The sequence below is a fragment of the Myotis lucifugus genome, unplaced genomic scaffold (assembly GCF_000147115.1).
Source record: "Myotis lucifugus unplaced genomic scaffold, Myoluc2.0 scaffold_588, whole genome shotgun sequence".
In the NCBI taxonomy this organism is placed as follows: domain Eukaryota; kingdom Metazoa; phylum Chordata; class Mammalia; order Chiroptera; family Vespertilionidae; genus Myotis; species Myotis lucifugus.
Window position 1 is genome coordinate 371,151 of NW_005871636.1, and position 17,010 is coordinate 388,160.

Genomic DNA, 17,010 nt, shown 5'->3' on the forward strand with positions numbered 1-17,010 from the left:
CTGCTTATAGATTTGGATCTGTTCATTTGTTTTGGAGGAGGGAGTCTGAGGGATGGGACCAAGTGCCGAGTCTGGCCGGAAGAGGACATTGGAGTGACAGAAGAGCTGCAAAGGGCCCGGGTGCATCTGGGTAACTACAGTAAGAGGACTGTGGGCATCCTCGTCTCTTTCCCAGAGCTGACTGCGTGAAGGCTTCAGAACAGATGACCACATGTCTGAGCCCGAGACAGGGGCGCGGCAGCAGCTCGTGCAGGCTTCCTGGAAGATGAACTGAGGGATGAGCTGCATGCTTGGCCTTGGTTCACCAACCTCGGCTTTGGTTGTTTTGCTTTTCTGTTTTTACTATCAAAGTAGTTCGTGCTCATTAAGTAGAACTTGGGAAATAAAGGGAAAAGGAAAGGAAAAGAAAAATCATTCATTGCCCTATCATAGTAAACATCTGTTATATTTCCCTCAAGGCTTTTTTTGTTCTTTGCATAGATGAGGGGTGTGTGTGTGTGTGTGTGTGTGTGTGTGTGTGTGTGTGTGAGTGTCAGAGAGAAAGAGAGAAATTGATTTTAACATAATTGGATCCACTTCCCTGAAGCATACTTTTCAAGATAATAGGATTAATGTGATTTTTTTTTAAGTGCTAAAATGAGTCATTTTAGGATTATTGAGCAATTTCATGGGATTTGGTAAAAACCAAATTGACTTTTCTTTATCTTGTCATCAGGAATCATCCAATATTCAGCTGCTCTTCTCATGTTCAGTGGAAAGGATTGCAAGATATAAATCTAGAGACGTAGAGATAAGAACTATAACTAAGGCACATACTACGATGACTTCAATACTTAAATAAACAATTTCACAAACCTGAGTCCATAGTCACAATAGACCTATTTCTGACTAAGGTTAAAGAGGTAAAAATCAGCCCTAGTTGGTTTGGCTTAGTAGATAGAGCGTTGGCCTATAAACTGAAGGGTCCTGGGTTCAATTCCAGGCTAGGGCACATGCCCAGGTTGCAGGCTTGATCCCCATGGGTGGGTGGGGGGGGGGGGTGCAAGAAGCAGCCAGTCAATGATTCTCTCTCATCATGGATGTTTCTATCTCTCTCTTCCTCTCCCTTCCTCTCTGAAATCAATATATATATATATATATATATATATATATATATATATATATATATTAAAGATTTAAAAAATCGGGTTTAGTTGAATGAATTTTCTGATAAGTCCCGCCCTAAAATGGATTAGGATTCCATTTTCCTGGAATAAGAACCTTCACATTTACTTGGTGACTTTTCTCGAAGATGAGCCATGGATGAAATCTGACATATCTAAGGATAGAATATCAACAGTATATCCGATGCATGGTAAATTACATTTTACATTGAGCAAAGACCGAGGAACCAAATTCACTTTGCTGTAGTCCCAAAGACACAGAAGTGGAATCTGAGCTCATTCTTTTCTCAGTGAGTTTGAGAAAGTGTCCGGGGAGAGGCCTTTCCGGTCAGCTCAATAAGCTCTCACACCCCTGGGCCTTTGCTTCGGCAGACCCCAATGTCCATGCTAATTCTGCGCCTCTCTAACGTGATCTTTAAGGCCGGCACAATATTTTTTAATGTTCTGAGTAATGTGTTTACAATGGTTCAAAAATCTAGCTGGATAAAACATATCCAGCCCGTTCCCACATCTCACAAACACTACTTGTTTTTGAGTTTCTTTGTGTCTTTTCCAAAATGTCTTCATGTAAACATAAACACTAATCTATTATTCCCCTGGCCCTATTTTCCTATACAGATAGCTTGATCTACGTACTATTGCCTCACATATATGCTACTGTTTGATATATATACTAGTATGTACTTTGCTTTTTTATTTTTTTAATATGGAACCTTCATAAGTTTTCATGTTAACCTTTCACAGGAGTCATGCTAATCTATTCTGTATTGTCCAATTTTAGTATATGTGCTGCCAGAACATCTGTACTTTGTTTTTGTTTGTTTGTTTTGTTTTTATTGATTTTAGAGAGAGGAAGGGAGAGAAAAAGGGAGAGAGAGAGAAACATTGATGTGACAGACAAACATCAATTGGTTGCCTTCTGTACTCACCCCAACCAGGAATTGAACCCACAGCCTTTTGGTGTACGGGACGACGCTCCAACCAACTGAGTAAAACTGGCCAGGGCTGTACTTTTAATTTTAACTTATCATATATCACAAAAATCTTTCCGCATCAGTTCAGAGAGAAATTCCTCACTCTGTTTTAAAAGCTCTTTAAAATTTAAAATTAAACAATTTCATGTTGTCTCCTAACATATTTAACCAGTTCCACTAATGATAAACACTTGGGTTGTTGCCAATCTTTTGCTACGCCAATGACGCTTTGTAGACATATGCCAATTCACCTTGTGCATGTACATCTTTGGATACATTCCCAGCGGCAGAATGGCTGGGCCAGAGACAGCACAATGCTGCAATGTTGCTAGAAGGTGTCAAATTCCTTTCCATAGAGCTTTTACCTATTTATACTCCCACCAAAGATACAGAAGAAACCTGTTTCCCCACAGCCTTGCCAACAGAGCGATAAGGAGGGAGAGAAATTTAGGAAGGAGTCATGTGGCATCAAAAGCAACAACAGGACAACTAGATGAAAACTGCCAAAGGCACAGACAATATCAGTCAACCTGACATCTCCCCTGAGGTTCAACCAGTCTCTCGCAGCGATGCCTGGGCACCCCTGCTAGCTTCAACGCCGAACGCACTGCAGCAGGAGCCTCCTCTTGGTTTCTCCTTTTTCTGCCAGTGGAAACCACCATCTCCTCACGTTTAAAATCTTGCAGGTAGACTTCCACTTTTTATCTTACAAACTCTAAATCTGTATGCTTTATTTTATAACAATGAGTGCATATTTCTTTAGCGATTGTAAACCAATGGTAATGCACTTTAAAAAAAAAGTCTAATCACTTTTCTTTGGGCTTTTATTTATCCATTCAACCACTTTTTATTCTGACAGTTTTTGTGTGTGTGTGTTTTTTCCTGCCAGATGCCTAGGGAAATGGTTTTAAATAACTTAAATGTATAGGAAAATTTATCAAGGAAAAAAATTATATTTCTTTATAAATTACTAGAGGCCCGGTGCACAGTTTCGTGCACCAGTGGGGTCCCTCTGCCTGGCCTGCACCCTCTCGAAATCCGGGACCCCTCGGGGGATGTCAGACTGCTGGTTTCGGCACAATCCCCACAGGCCAGGCCGGGGGACCTCACTGGTGCATGAATCCATGCACCAGTCCTCTAGTATGCATATAAGATCTTTGGTTAATCTCTTCCCACCCACACTCCTCCCCCCTTCTTTCTGAGATTCATCAGTTTGTTCCATGCCTGTGCATTGAGCGTCTGCCCCCTGGTGGTCAGTGTGCATCATAGCTACAGGTGGAAGAGTTGAACAGTCGAACAGTCGAAGGTTTCGGTTGGTCGCTTAGGCTTTTATATATATAGATTCCTAGGCATCGTGCCTCCCCCCAGCTACCATTCTCATACCATTCCCAGTTTTTAAACTTAATAGAAATTAAGAAAAAAATCTTAAAATATTTAAGTAATAGTAATTGGAAAAACAGTTATTGGAGCTGGGATACTATTTTAGGGAAAATTTATATATCTAGGACTTGTGATAGCTGTGTGGTGGTATTTTTATGTGCTATAATTCGATCCACCAATGTCCTTTATTTAAATGCACATTTATATCCATTTCATTCCATTTGGAGAGAAATTGTACTTAAGTTAGAGAAGCTTATAAATGGCATAGCTGATTTTAGAATCACATTCTTGGTCAAATATAGAATTCCTTTGTCACCAGTGCCTTATCAAAGTACCCTCCTGTGGGAAAGTATCACAACTTTGTCCCATTTGGCTGTATTTTGGGATTCCAGAAACTTCACATAGTAAAAGGGAGGGGCCATCTCCTGGTGCCCTTGACCTTTGTCCATTCACTTTGTGCCGATAAGGACATTACACACTAATGCACCTGAGCCATCTTTCTGATTCAGCATCAGGCCAAAAGCCAGGTAAACATTTCATTGACCTCATGGACATGCTTCCTGCCAGCTCAGCTCACAGTTCCATTCCATCTTTGTCAACCTACCAGCATTTGTTCAACTATGTTCCAACTAAGTTGCATTTAGCCTTGTTGTTTTATCAAAATTAGTGAAATATGGAAAAAATATAAATGCAAACACCAGGAAGCAGAAGTATAGTTCTCATAAATTTAGAACAATAGAGACAAAGAAGGAGGTCATTAGGTATACAGAAGGTGGTGAAACTCAGGAGGACAACTCTTTCGGAGAAGTGCAGCAGTCACTATTCTACTCACTTTATAGGACTTAATTTAACAAATCCTCACAGTGCTGTGTGAGAAGCGGTGGAGGTTTATCATTATCTCTGTTTTTACAGATAAGGAAAACGATTCGCAATTCATAGAGAGGTAAATAGACTGAGCCAAATCAGAAGGCTGCCTTTTAGACTTTAGATGGTCTCCTCTGCTCAGCTGGGATGGAGAAGCCCAAATTTAAAGAACATCTATTAAATTCTGGAATTATAACTTAATCTAAGAGACAAGGAATTTTTTATACTATATTTTTATAGGAATTTTGTATTTTAGCTCTCTGAAAATAAAAATTTCTCCTCAAAGCCTGGCTGGTGTGGCTCAGTGGTTGAGCATTGACCCAGGAACCAAGAGGTCACCAGTTCGATTCCTGGATTCCTGGTTAGGGCACAAGCCCGGGTTGCAGGCTCGATCCCTGTAGGGGGCTTGCAGGAGGTAGCCAATTGCTGGTATTTCTTTATCATCGATGTTTCTATCTCGCTACCCCTCTCCCTTCCTCTCTCTCTAAAAATCAACAAAAACATATTTTAAAAAACACACAAATCAGTTTTTGAATTTAATATATCTGACATTGGTGTGTATTTTCAGGAACATGTGTATGAAAGTAGGAAGCCCTTGTGTTGTGTATGCTTTTGACATGCATGGGACGATGTGAGAACCTACCACAATGCCCTGCGAATGTTTGTGGTGGTGAGTGAAACAGTGATGCTCTGAAAACCATGCTGCCAACATGCAGGGCACCACCACCAAGAAACACTCTATTCAAATAAGTCCCTCTGTGGATAATGGGGGAGGCTGTGCACGTGTGGGGGCAGGAGATACGTGGGAAATCTCTGTACTTTTCCATCAGTTTTGCTGTGAATCTAAAACTGCTCTAAAAAATAAAAATTTCTCCCCAAGTGTTTGTTACAGTATCTTTAAAAAGATGTCATCTTAAACACACACACACCTATGTGTATATACAAATATTTATAGGCATATATAAACACACATTTATAAGTGCATGATAATAAAGGCAAAACATATGTCAGATCTCAAAATATATACATATATACATGTATGGTGATAAAGTTGAAATGACAATGATTGCTGCAAAGCCCATACGTTTTTTCTGTTGAAGAGGTGAATGGAACTGCCCTCAAGGTCTCACCAAGAAATTATGCATAAAAGAAGGCACTACACAGATGCAGCTGGCAAACTGCTGAGTGCCCCAATTTGGAGTGCCGACCATGGTCCTTCCTCAGAGATTCTGTCCATATTCACCCTCTCTCTTTGAAAAAAGAAAAAAAAGTATTGATTGATGAGAGAGAGAGAGAGAGAGAGAGAGAGAGAGAGAGAGGAAGGGAGAGAAAGGGAGACATCCATTTGTTGTTCCACTGATTTATGCACTCATTGATTGATTCCTGTATGTGCCCTGACTCACAACCTTGGTGTATTGGGATGACACTCCAGGGTCCTATTCACCATCTCTTTTCAATGAGGCGGTAGCTTTAAGACACCAACCCTGTGACAACATTTGCTTGGAATGCAACTGTGCATACACCTTGTTCAAGCAGAGCCTTCTATAGGCTTGCTAGCAACTTGTGACCTGGCGTGGTTTGAAAGCTTGAGCTGGATGAGTCAGATTCTCTCTTTCTTTCTCTCCCTCCCTCCCTTCCTCTCTTAAACTTGAATCAAGAAACTCAGGCAAATTTCCAGTGAGCTGTGGGCAGCATTGCTGAAAGGTAGTTTGGGGGCCTGAGTCAGGATCATGACAAACTAAAGACACTCTGTAAACTGAAATTATGGGAGGAGGGGCCACTATGAGTAAGTGGGAGAAGCTGGACGAGACAGACAACATCCATCCATGCAGAGAAGCCAGGAAGCAGAAAAGGACCGAGAGCTTGCGCAATCCTACCTTCCTTTGTGTTGTTTTCCCTGGCCCCTGGGCATATATCCTTTTAAAATTTTTTTCTCATGAAGCAACCCAGGTGCCTTTTGTTTTGTTTTGTTGTTGTTGTTGTTGTTTCTCGATACTAAAAGAGACTAAATTGCAACAGCAGATAGCAGGAGAAAAAAAAAAGCCTCTGACAGTGGAGGATATCAATTAAAACAAAACCAACAAAAACACCCTACCAAAAACACAGAAAGACAGAACTATTCAGGGCCATGAAGTACAGTGGCAAACAGATGTTCCATTCAATAGTCCCCAGGACCTCAGCTCAGGGCAACCCAGTGAGATGATCAATACTTGTTCAGATGACCTTGAGTCTTCAGGCACAAGCTTGCATGAGGTTCAGCATATTTTCAAAAGGCAATGAAGCATGTAGTTTACTTCCGAAAAGATTTTAAGTTAAAAAAGTTTGGTTCTTTAATAAGGTAAGGCTCATGCAGTTATTTGCTATTTTCCAGGTTTTCTTTAAGTGCAAATATTTATTTATGCATGCCTTGCCTTGTTCCAGTAGAGATTAAGGATGACTTACAAGAACACACAAAATCCAATCAGCTAGCATACTGACAGGGAGAAGAAGAAAGAAATCTAGTGTGTGGACATAGAAATGAGCCAGGAGATTCAGATGTCCACAAAGCTCACTTCTGTGGAAAACTTCACTCCTGGATACATCAGAGAACACTAACTAGCATTACTCTGGATTTAATCATTTCTAAAAATATTTTTTTTTATTGATTTCAGAGAGGAAGGGGGAGAGAAAGAGAGAAGAAACATCAATGATGAGAGAGAATCATTGATTGGCTGCCCCCCGCATACCTGCTACTGGGGAACAAGCCTGCAACCTGGGCATGTGCCCTGACCTGGAGTTGAACCATGACCTCCTGGTTCATAGGTTGATGCTCAACCATTAGCCACACCAGCTGGGCATTATTTAATCACTAGAGGCCTGGTGCACGAATTCGTGCAGGGGGGAGGGGGGAGGGACCGCCTGAGGTTGTCCTGCCACCGCACAGTTCCCCGCTTCCCCGCCTCCCCACCTCCTCCTTCCCTCGCCGCCACACCCGCCACACGGCCACTGGCCACTGTGGCAGGAAGGCAGCTCCCAGCCCCCGGGGAAGGAAGAGGATGGGAGTGAGACAAACCCTTGTGTTGAGGGCTGGCTTTCAATAGATCACAGTGAGGGAGCTGCTCTGCTACCTAGGAAACCCCGACCCAGAAGCAGTTCTCTACAAATGGTTTAGCACGAGGGGTGGATGGGGGCCGGCCAGGGGAAGGGGCTGCGGGAGGTTGGCTGTGGGGATGCACTGACTACCAGGGGACAGCTCCCGCGTTGAGCGTCTGCCTCCTGGTGGTCAGTGTGCGTCATAGCGATTGGTCGTTCTGTCGTAACAGTCACTTAGGCTTTTAGATATAGAGATTTTTAAAACTGGAGAACAGTCAGGGCTTAGCTTCTGAATGTAAAAAGTCAAATCAAAACTGGAAGAAAATATTGGCTTAAATAAGAGAAAATATATTAGTAAATGTATATAAACAGGCATTTAATAAGCTGAATATTTTTCTGTCCTTTTGGTAAAATAATTCCGTTATTTCAGTAAAATAATTGTTACAGTGTAGCAAAAATTTTTTATATTAATCAGCATCATATGACATTACCTAACCCTTAAAAATTCTCTGTAATATCCTTTTTTCAAATCAACATTAACACATTAGGGTCCTGGCCAGTGTGGCTCAGTTGGTTGAGTGTCATCCCATGCATCCAGAGGTCCCTGGTTGGATTCCTGTCAGGGCACATGGGCTCGTTCCCCAGTAGGGGGCATGCAGGAGGCAGCCAATCAATGTTTCTCTCATCAATGTTTGTCTCTCTCCCTCTCCCTTCCTCTGTCTCTAAAATCAGTAAAAAAAAAACATACTAGTATATTAAAAAAAGATATTAGGTGAAGAACAAAGATGTTTAAAGTTGAGTTACACTCTCTACACAAATGTAATTCTTATGTCCACAAAAAAGCAAGAATTTTTCCAGGAGCCCTGGTTTGGAGAGGCTTTCGGGTTTTAATAAGTGTGTTCCTGTTCGTACTGGGCCTGCAGGAAGGAAAATTTCTTCTGATATGCATTCCTACTAGAGAGCCACTGCTCAGAGGGTAAGTTTGGGCTTCAGTGTCAGGCAAATAGATTTGATGCCTGGTAGCTGAGTGATAGCTTGGGCAAGTTACTTTAAGCTCTCTACTCAGTTTCTTAACTACAAATAAAGTTAGTAGGGTTGTATGGAAAATTAAGTAAGATATTGTACAGTAAGCATTTAGCTAAGTAGCTGATACCTACTGAACCGAATGCCTGTTCTAGTAGAAACTGATTACCTGGGATATTTCTCTTTTTTTAAAATTTAAATTCTTTATTGTTAACAGTATTACATATGTATCCTTTTCCCCCATTGACCTCTCCCGGCCACCCCTACCCCCCAGCACATGTCCCACCCCCCTAGTGTCTGTGTCCAATGGTGATGCTTATATGCATCCATACAAGTCCTTTGGTTGATCTCTTATCTCCCCCTCCCCCCACCCCCTTACCTGGGACATTTCACATTGATGTGATACAGGTCTATTTTTCCTCAATGTCTTGTTAAAGATTTCTGGTCTCATTTTCTCAGTAACAAACTTTTCTTTAATTGGGGTGTTGTGAATGCATCTGATGTTCTTTTATGGCACTGACATAATCCTCTTAATGCTTCACATAATCCTCTTACTGTTTGTTTTCCAAAATGTATAAACAGTGATATTTTTTTTTTTTTTTTTGCTGACAGATTCATATGGGAAATTGTGTTTTGTATCCATCTTGATTTGTTTCTATTTTCCTTTTCATTCAGCTCCAGATAAATGCAGTTGATCATGCCAACAGATGTATAAAGTCTCATCTGACTAGCTCCATCATGTGTCTAGAATGAGTTTTACAATTTTAAAAGCTGATTTCACTTCATTGCTATTATAAATATCTGGTAATATATTAGAGTCCTCTGAAAAATAAGTGTAAATCAAGAAAATTGGGGGAAAAATTAAAGTAAGGATTTGGGCGGGGGATGAATTTGGTAAAAAAAAAAAAATCTAGGATGACCTTAATTTATTATTCAAACTAGGTCTTTTTAGGGATGCAAAAAGGGTATAGTTAATTATTTCACTGAGATAAAGGCATAGACCAGGACTCTCCCAGATAAACCAGAACATACCCTCACCCTCGCCAAAACTGACAATGTACCTCCCCAAGATGGGAATGGAATAAGGTAGGCTTAAAGGGATTCTCCATGAAATTATAGGCTCTTACCAAATGATCGCACACTATATTCTATGTTCAGACTGAATTAGTGGGTTCTGCTTTGAGAAGCCAAGGTGAACTTCTGCCCTTATACTATCAGACTTAATTCTAATCCTTATATCTGAAGAAAAACACAGTGATGGATACAAGGTCCAGGGAGGCATAACGAATCTGATCCAGAGCTATGGGTCCTAATGTTTTGGCATTTATGGAATCTTTGAGAATTTGGTGCAATCTATTAACTCTCCCTGAAGAAAAGGGCACACACAAACAGCCCCTCCCCCTCTTGGCATGCATTTCAGAGGGCCACGGTTGGTCTGATCTCACCCAGGGACCCAGGTCTGAATCTCTAACCTAGATATAGTACAGGTGAAGGGAAAGAGGAACCAACATTTATTAACCATCTTAACACAACTTTCATTTCATATTCACGGCAATCTATTTTATAGATAAGGGAACTGAGGTTCAGAAAATTAAGATCTCACAGCTAGTTAGATGGAAAGGCAAACTTCAAAGTCAGGATTATGTGTTCCTAAATCCCACAATCTAAGTACTCCTTAGACATAAAAATTAATATATATTTATATTTCAATCTGGAAAGGAATCTTATTACAAAATCATCAAAAAACGAATACAAAGTCCTACCTGAACTTAGTAATATGTCTTGAAACTGGAAAGAGATTACTAGGGCAAATAAAAGTAAGCATTAAAAAAAATCTCAACCAACAAATAGTGTCCCGGTAGTTTTAGAGCCCTGAACACTGTGGATCAGTTGGGTGAGCGTCATCCTGTGCATGGGGAGGTTACTGGTTCGATTTCTGGTCAAGGTACATGCCTGGGTTTGGGGTTTCATCCCTGGTGGGGGGCGTTCAAGAGGCAGCTGATTGATGTTACATTCTCACATCGATGTTTCTCTCTTCCTCTCTAAAAATCAATAAAAACTATTCTTTTTTTTTAAAGGTAGTTTTAGATAAATCCAAGATTGAATAGGTTGTTGCTAGATTATTAAGTAATTTTAAGTGTCTCATTGTATCCCTGGGTTAACCTTGGGGAAAACAACCAGGTCTTGGCCTGTATTACTTGAAGCCCATGTCAATCCAGCTACTGGTCAGGATTGACCACGGTAGCATGGGCAACATGTTATTTTCAACCTACGTAGTGTTTCTTGTGTTGGTAACCTCACATTTCCCTCTCGGTAACCCCTGGGCATTAGTTCCTAAAATGCCTGATGGTTTTCTGAAGCTGATGTGCCCCCGAGACATGGAATCAGATTGACCTGAGAATTTGGTGAATCACATCTATTTGTACCTAGTAATGCCTAGTACATAGTGAGTGCTCAACAGATGTCTGTTTCCTTTACAGTCTATACTAAGGCCTCTGCCAGGTGAATTTTCTAACCTAAACTATAGCTACAAATATGGCAGTCCCTCACACGAAGGTACTATCACTTCTCATTATATTTGTACTTTTCTTGCAATTATTTATTGGTTTAAAATTTGTCTTCTCTCTCCCTCATTCTAAAATCAGACGCTCAGTGAAGGCACAGGCCATGATACTCACAGTGTCTGTGCTGACCTGTACAGTAGGCATTTAATTATATCTATTGCCGAACTGTGTGGATGATTACTGTAAGAATTTAGTCAACATGACTAAATTCCATTTTTAAAGTACAGATATTAAATACCATAGATTCACCCCTTTAAAAGGTACAATTCAGTGGCTTTCAGTATATTTACGAAGTTGTGCAACCATCACCACTGTCTGATTCCAGACTATTTTCATTGCCCCAAGAAGAAGATGCATATGCTGTAGCAGTTACTCCCATCCTTCCCTCCTCCCAGCCCCTGGCAATCACTCTTTACTTTGTCTCCATAGATTTGCCCCATTCTCTACTTTCATATAAGTGGAATCATATAATAGACAGTCTTTTATGTCTGGCTTCTTTCAATTAACATAATATTTTCAAGGTTCATCTATGTTGTAGCATGTGTCAGGAGTTCCTTCCTTTTTAATGGCTTATTAATATTCCATGGTGTGGACATATTGCATTTTTGTTTACCCATTCTAGACAAAATGATTTTAAACATCCATTCCAACTTTAGGATGCTACGTTCAAGTGAATGGCCACCACCTCGGTTCTTAAAGTAAATCAGTAAATCATCATGTTTCATAGTTGCTCTGTGCCCTCAAGTTTTCAAATCTTTCCACAGACCCCACAATCTTGTTGTAACCCATCAAGTTTACTTCCGGAACCCTTAAAACACTAAAATCAGATTCCTTACCTATTTCAGGATTCTGCTTCCCCCCACCCCATCTTCTCCTTACTGCCCACGCGAGTTCTTGAAACCCCTCACTCTGGAATGATGTACTTTTACAGTTCTGATTGTCCTGCTAATTGCTCTCAACAGATTTGGGTAGACTAAGGTTGAATGGTGCTTTCTCCCCACTCATCTCTCCCCTGTCCTGTTTGCTGCACGTGCAACATCACAAAATCGGAGGGGGGTGGGAAGGGGGAGGAGGGGAGCGGCGCGGGGGGAGCCTTCCTTTGTTTTCCAAGGAAATTCAGGTAAAAGGGGGGTGGGGGAAATGGTATTTTTTACTTTCCTCACAATCCAGACGTTAGAAAGAAAAAGGATTTCCTTTGGGTTGCTGCCATAACTCTGATCTTTTATGCTGATAAAATATTTCCTTCTAAAAAAAAAAGTTATGGGAAAATCATACCACTTCAGCTGGGAAGCTACAGCTAGTCTAACTTTCGCGTTAAGAAGAGAAAGAAAGAAAACACGAGAGGTTTTACTTCTGTTTCACAGTTTTCTTCCTGACAGTTCCGTCTGGCCACCGGGAGCGAGCCGGGTCTGCAGCGCGGCTGCGAGGCTGGCGCGGAGAACTACAGGATCCAGAGGGCTTTGGAAACTCCACCAGCTCCAAGCTTGTTGGCTGCTACGGTTTCCCTAAGGAGTGACGCTGCGAAAACAAACCCTGATTGGTCAGGCCCGAACTGAATTCTCCATTTATGGACAGATTGCCCTGCCCGAGCCGAGACTCGGCCAGAGGAGTACGGAGTTAGTGGCCGAAGAAAGAGGAGCGAGGCAGGGCAGCCAGGCAGACGCGCGGAGAGCATCGGACGCAGCCAGGCTGACGGCGAGCGCCCGGTCCGAGGGGACCCCTGCCCTGGGCCGCATGCGTCCCTCCTGCTGAGTAGCCTCCCTGTCGCCCTCACCTAGCGCCGCGGATCCCGCCTGGATGGAGTCCCCCTAGGGTTCCCATTGGCTCCTGTGAGTGCTTGGGTGTCGCGAGCCCGGTTTTGGCGAAGGGAACCAACTTTTGAAGTTTGCCCAGGAGACTTCATTCCAAGAGTCCCAGCTCCCCGGCAGCCCGACCAGCGGAGGCGCGACCGCGGTGCGAGTCACCATGGTGAGTTGGCCGCGCAGCGTCCCAGGTCGCCTGACCCCGGGCTGGGGCAGGAAGCCTCCGCGCTGGGCACCCACCTTGGGCGCGCTGCCCAGGCCAGGGGTGGAGAAGGTGGACGCCGGAGTCGGCACGTCGTGATCTCTGATTTCCTACTGCTTTCCTGCGCCCGGGGACGGGGGAGAGGGAGCGAGAGGCCAAGGAAAACTTTCTTTCCAGTCGCTTTCGGCGTCGCGAAACTTTTTGTGACCGGGTAGCGATGGCTGCCAGCTGTCGGAAGCCAGGGTGTTGGGGAGATGGGTGTGCAGGGTCACGGCGCTTGGAGGGGGGTCCCTTTCCTCCTGCTGGGAAGAAGGGGCAAGTCGCCAGTGCCCCTCTTGGTCCCACCGGCCGGGGCGCGGATCGCCGGCACGTTGGCGCCGGAGCCGGCCGCTGCGACCCCTCGTCCCGCGCGCCCCTCCCACCCGCGGGCACCGGCGCGGGGCTGCCTCGCTCTCCCACTCGCCAGGGCGCCGGCTCCGCACGCTGGTAGGGCCGGCGCGGGCTGCACAAAGGCCGCCGGGGCCCCAGGTAGGGCGAGCACCTGGCGGAGGGCAGGCGCCGGAGAGCGAAAGGGACCGGGTGCAGCTCCGAACTACGCTGGCCTGGACTTGGCGAGGAGCCGCCGGAGGGTCTTTGCTCTCCAGAGGCGAACTAAACACCCCCGCCCCCACTCCCACCCCTTCCCCGGTGCGAGGTGACCGGCCCTTTTCGGGTGTCTGGTGAACGGCTTGCACAGGAGGAAGTCGAGTTTTTTTGTTCCTTTTCCGTTGGCACTTGGGGAATACCTGGAAGTGGCCGGCTTTTTCTCTAACTTATTATGACTTTTCCTCCTTTGCCCCAAGTCCCCGCCCTAGCCACCCCGCCCCCACAGCCTTAGCCGCACCCCCGGGGCTTCGGTGTGCTTTACTTTCCCAGGCACAAAAGCCAGGGCTCGAGTTTGAAGGGGTTGGCGGTCCATCGGAAGAAAGGCGACCAAGTTCTACTGCAAGGCTTCCTCGTTTCCACACTGGAATAAGCCTGCGTAGGTGGACGGACTGGTCCTCTTCTGGTTGGGTTGGTTTTTAATGACTGAAAGTGCAGCTAAGTCAGAATGATAACCAGGACAGCGCTCATTTAACTATCTACCCCGCGTGACCAGCCTGAGGGGCGTGTAGCTCAGGCCCTTCGGAACCGGCGTACAAACCGAAAAGGAGCCCTTGGCCCAGTGCTGGGTTTGTTCAAAAGTATAATTAAAAACCAACAACATATTTAAAAGGTCAGCCTTGACCAAAGATTTTTTTTTCCACATAGTCCAAAATGATACCACCTTTGCCCCCTACCTAAGAAGACACTTGATCTGCAAATAAATTTCCTCGCTCAGTCGTAGGGTTTAAGAAGCACGTCTACCCCACCTTGTTTTGGGAACACCTATGAAGAACCATTTACTTAAGCTGAGTGTGTGTCTGGGTGGAGCTACCTAACTGGGCCACCGCCTAATTGGCCACTTAAGCAATATGATAGCCCTAGTACTTTAGAATTGCTATAATTATTTTCCATGGCTCAATATTTGTAAAAAAAGAAAGAAAGAAATCAATGTGTTTTTTGTAAAGAGCTTAAAGAATCTTACTGAATTCAAATGCTTGAGTGAGTGGTACCCTGAGAAAATTAACTTTCCCTTAGTGAACTTATTTTTCATGCTGGGCAGGCTAAAAACTAGTCTAGCCTCCTCTTTTTGGTGACTTCATGAAGGCGGTGCTCAGTTCGGCCCCATTGCTGGTGAAGGAGGTGATGGGGCATGTGGATACAGAGGAGGATGTTGAGCAAGAGAGTGGTTTCCAGAATCGTGTAGCGTGTCTATGGGAGGACAGGTGGGACTTACCTGTGGATGGCTTCCCTGCCAGCAGCACAGATGGCCATGTTGTGGGCCGCCTGGAGACTATCGGTGCATCAGATACGGTTGCCGAGGCCACGATTCCCTGACAGAAAAGTTGAAACAGCTGGCTGTCCTGAAATAGGAGATTTGCCGTGGCTTCATCTACTGGATCTAGAGTAATCTGGCAAAAATTCAACAAATCATTTCTTTGCTGGCTTGAAACATTGCATTTGTTCATTAGGTGGGTGAGGGTGCCTTAGAACAGAGATCAGCCTCTCAAATAGGAAGAAACCTCCGTTATGACGTTTTAAATGTTTATATAAAACCCTTCGAGCCAAATGAGGCTTCACATCTTTCTGGGTCTGCCCAGCTGCATCCCCCAGCTGCTTAGAACAGGAAGAGCTGGGGCATTGCCTTCCGAGGGTGTGGCTGAGGGTTAGCGTGGAGAATATAATTCATCAGGCCCTTGGCTGGGCTGTAAGGAGGGCACCTGTGCTGTGGTGTGTGTGTGTGTGTGTCCATGGCCTTTTAGGAAGTCTGGCAGGTCTCCATTAGGAAGGCTGTCCACCAAGACTCACGCAGTTGTGACTCATGAGGAAGACTGCCATTTTCTGACGTATGAACACAATATATAGTTTATATTTACCTGATATCTTCCTTCTGAAAACTCACTTTGGGACACTTTTCTCCATCTTTGGAAAACCGAGAATACTACTCTTAGGCAACAGAAATTTTTAGCAGACTTGAAGAACTGAGGGGGAAAAAATCTGATGTCTTTATAATTTTGTGTACATTAGTTAGGAGGGTATGACAATCTCTTTTGACTTTACTTAAAGTCAGGTTTAAAATTTTAAATTTAGCCCGGCTGGTGTAGCTCAGTGGTTGAGCATCACCTATGAACCAGGAGGTCACGATTCAATTTACATCCCCAGTGTAGGGCATGCAGGAGGCAGCCAATCAGTGATTTTCTCTCATCACTGATGTTTCTATCCCTTTCTCCCTCTCCCTTCCTCTCTCTGAAATCAATTTAAAAAAACATATTAAATTTTTAAATTTAACTTACGGTTTCCTTCCTAGAATCTTGCTTTATCATCATCCACAAAGGAAGCTAAGCTTTTGTGGCCATGACCAGTGTGGCCTGCTGAGGACTGGAGTCCGTGTCTATAACTCTGCTGTATACTTTGGACCTAGAAATGATGATTCATAGGTCTTCTGTGACTTAGGTAGACTGAAATATTTGAGTAATCGGTATTGGCCATCTCCTCAGAATATGTTCACGATATGTTTCCTTGTCCTTACTTGCATGTTACTTGTGAGTAAACGGCAGATGTTACACACAGAAATAGACCTATGAAAGTAGACATCTGATGGATAGCTGACTACAAGGTAGGTAAGTTCCTTTGGGCCTTGAAGGCATGACATGTATTTAGAAAGTCTGGAATCCATTTCAAATATGTGTTTTTGGGAATGTAACCTAGTCCATCCCCACTGATTAGTTTATCAGATTGCTAAGTAGTTTCCTGGCCAAAACAACACAATATGACAAAACAAAACCAGACAGAAATGGGATAAAGTGCCTGGCTGGTGTTGCTACGTGGTTAGAGCATGAGCCTGTGCACCTCTGGGTCGTGGGTTCAATTCCCACCGTACCAGGTTCGATCCCCCGCCCCATTTGGGGCACGTGTGGAAGACAACCAATCGATGGATCTCTCAGATTGATGTCTCTCTCTTCCTTCCTCTTTCTTTTCCTCCCTTTCACTCTAAAAATCAATTGAAAAAATATCCTCTGGTGAGGATTAACAACAACAATAACAAAACAAAGACACAAAAGAAATGGGATAAAGTGCAGAAAAGATTTGATGGAGGCAAGGAGGGCGAGGGAGGGAAAAGTGGAGGAAGCAGGCATTTGCAGAAGCTGAAAGCCACCGTTTTGCCCAGGATTTCAGCTGTCAGTGGTTGCAAACTCAGCTGTCTATAGAGGCCAGGATAGTTTCTGATGGAGTGAGGTTGGCCTCCTGAGAGTAAATATGGAACATATACCCATCTAAAGAGACACCATTACTTGATCCTAGGCCAGTGATGGCGAACCTATGACACGCGTGTCAGAGGTGACA

At 43.8% G+C, this 17,010-nt stretch overlaps 1 long non-coding RNA gene and 1 pseudogene across 1 annotated transcript; both read right to left on the reverse strand.

Annotated features, from left to right (window-relative positions):
* Window positions 1-1,863: 1,863 nt before the first annotated feature.
* Window positions 1,864-1,964, reverse strand: LOC111823637 (annotated as a pseudogene).
* Window positions 1,965-12,397: 10,433 nt separating this feature from the next.
* Window positions 12,398-16,250, reverse strand: LOC106694719. Its single transcript, XR_001345768.2, has 3 exons — window positions 15,960-16,250; window positions 14,903-15,077; window positions 12,398-12,558 (listed from the first exon to the last, which is right to left on the reverse strand). It is a non-coding gene; the product is annotated as an uncharacterized LOC106694719 (long non-coding RNA).
* Between the last annotated feature and the right edge of the window lie 760 nt (window positions 16,251-17,010).